This window comes from Mus pahari, chromosome 2 (genome assembly GCF_900095145.1).
Source record: "Mus pahari chromosome 2, PAHARI_EIJ_v1.1, whole genome shotgun sequence".
Classification (NCBI taxonomy): domain Eukaryota; kingdom Metazoa; phylum Chordata; class Mammalia; order Rodentia; family Muridae; genus Mus; species Mus pahari.
In genome coordinates this window covers 97,131,014-97,134,120 of record NC_034591.1, presented here as the reverse complement: position 1 = coordinate 97,134,120, position 3,107 = coordinate 97,131,014, and positions in this window count along the sequence as shown.

The window sequence follows — 3,107 nt, the reverse complement described above, 5'->3', positions numbered from 1 at the left end:
TACTTGATATGCACTCACTGATAAGTGGATATTAGCCCAGAAACCTAGAATTTCCAAGATACAATCTCCAAAACACAAGAAAATCAAGAATAAGGAAGACCAACACGTGGATACTTCATTCCTCCCTAAAATAGATAATAAAATACCCATGAAAGAAGTGGCAGAGACAAAGTTTGGAGCTAAGACGAAAGAATGGACCATCCAGAGACTGCCCCACCCGGGAGACCATCCCATAAATCAGCCACCAAACGCAGACACTATTGTATATGCCAGCAAGATTTTTCTGACAGGACACTAATATAAATATCTCTGTGAGGCTATGGCAATGCCTGGCAAATGTAGAAGTGGATGACCACAGTCATCTATAGGATAGAACACAGAGACCCCAATGGAGAAGCTAGAGAAATTACCCAAGGAACTGAAGGGGTCTGCAACCCTATAGGTGAAACAACAATATGAACTAATCTGTAACCCCAGAGCTTGTGTCTCTAGCTTCATATATAACAGAAGATAGCCTAGTCAGCCATCGTTGGGAAGAGATGCTCCTTGGTCTTGCCAACTTTATATGCCCCATACAGGGGAACGCCAGGGCCAAGAAGTGGGAGTGGGTGGGCAGGGGAGTAGGGTGGGGGGAGGGTATAGGGAACATTTGGGATAGCATTTGAAATGTGAATGAAGAAAATATCTATTATAATAAGTTAAAAAAACAAGTAAAAAAAGAGAAATATTTGTAAGACCTTTACTTTTAGTTTGAGTATTCATTCATTACTTTTTTTTTTGAGTGGCCAAATATTCTATTGGCCTACTTGCTGAAATTAAATTAGGGGTAAAATATGAGAACCTGAATTTTCACAGTCTGATTAAAATTACTAAAATAAAATGATTAATAATTGCTATGTTTATATGTAGCAAAATTCAATTTCATTTAAAAATGTGATAATAATAGTTTGCTCTCTAATTTTACAGTAAGAAATATTTTTTTCTCATCCTATAAACGTCTTAGCTTTCCAACACCTCCAGCTATGCAAGGTGTTTTAATATTAAATAGCAATCCTTATCCTTCAGGGAATATGAGTCTCCAATTTCACAGGTGTCAAAGATAAGCTATTCTGGGGGAAGTAGACATCTGGGTTTACTCATAGCTTGAATCAAAATTAGATCCTTCAGGGAAATTCTGAGTCTGAAATCTAAACTACTATAGAACAGCTCATGGAAGTACTGTTTCAATGACTCCCACTTCGATAAAGAAAACACATCTTACACATGCAGCCTGGTAGACATAGGAACCAGCACAACATAGTTTATGGTATATGATCTGCTTTTATAGTCCACTTTGTCCCTTTAAGTCAAGTACTCAGGGTAATAGTGTTTAGTATATCTATCTTCTATCTGTCTATTTCAAACGTACCAGTAGATAATTTTTTGATGTTTTCATGCTGTTGATTGATAACATAAACAAAGCAAAAACCAAACCAAAACAACAACCAAAAAACCTATACTGACAGGAAGACATTAAACTACCATCTTCTCTCTCTCTCTCTCTCTCTCTCTCTCTCTCTCTCTCTCTCTCTCTCTCTTTATTTTGTAACTAATTAATTTACTTCTTACATCTCACAGGTTGGCCCCTCTCCCCAGATTTCTTTCTTCCATTCACCTCTCAGAGGGTGCTTCCCCTGGCATCCCTCTTTTCTGGGGCATCAAGTCTCTATTGGTTTGGGCACACCCTCTTCCACTAGGGACATACAAGAGACAAGGCAATCCATCCTCTGCTACGTAAGTCCTGGGGTACTGGACTAGTCCATGGATGCTCTTTGGATGTTTGCTTAGTCTCTGCTAACTCCCAGGGATCCAGGTTAGTTGACCCTGTTGGGGTTACAATCCCCTTCAGTTCCTTCAATACTTCCAGCTAACTCTCCATAGGGATCCCCAAACTCAGTCCATTACTCATCTGTAAGAATCTGCATCTGTCTCCGTCAGCTGTTGATATAACCTCTCAGAGGACAACCATGTTAAGCTCCTGTCTGCAAGCCCAACATAGCATCAGTAATTGTGTCAGAGTTTACTGCTGGGCCATGGGATGGATCTCATGTTGGGCCAGTCACTGGTTAGCCAGTCCATCAGTCTCTGCTCCATTTTTGTCCTTGTATTTCCTTTAGACAAGAACAATTCTAGGTCAAATTTTTGAAGGTGGGATTGAAGCATACTCACTTGTGTCTTTATTCTTGTTAAACTTATTATAGTTTGTGGGTTGTATCATAGGTATTCTGTATTTTGGGCTAATATATACTTATCAGTCAGTACATAACAGGAATTTTCTTTTAGGTCTGAGTTACCTCAATCAGGATGATATTTTCCATCATTTTACCTGCAAAATTTATCATGTCCTAATTTTTAATAACTGAATCATATTTCATGGTGTAAATGAACCCCATTTTGTGTATGCATTCTTTAGTTGAGGGACAACTGGTTTACTTCCAGATTCTGGCTATAATGATAAGGTTGCTATGAGCATGGTGAACGGAAAAAATTTGTGATATGGTAGAGTATCTTTTGGGTATAAGCCCAGAAGCAATATAGCTGGATCTTCAGGTAGATCTATTTCCAATTTGAGGAACTGTCATATTGATTTCCAGAGAAGTCATAACCGCTTGAAATCCCACCAGCAATGAGGAATGTTTCTTTTTCTCCATATCCTCTCCAGCAAGTGCTGTCACTTGAGCTATTTTATCTTAGCCATTCTAATAGGTGTAACATAGATTGTCAGGGTTGTGTTGATTTGCATTTTCATGATTATTAAGGATGTTGAACATTTCTTTAAGTGCTTCTTGACAATTAGAGATTTTTATGTTGAGAATTCTGTTTAGCTCTGTACTCCATTTTTTTTTTTAGTTTCCTTAATTCTTTTTTAAAATTTATTTATTATTATTTTCTTTATTTACATTTCAAATGCTATCCTGAAAGTTCCCTATACCCCTCCACCACCCCTGCTCCCCTAGCCACCCACTCCCACTACCTGGTCCTGGCCTTCCCCTGTGCTGGGTCATATAAAGTTTACAAGACCAAGGGGCCTCTCTTCCCAATGATGGCTGATTAGGCCATCTTCTGCT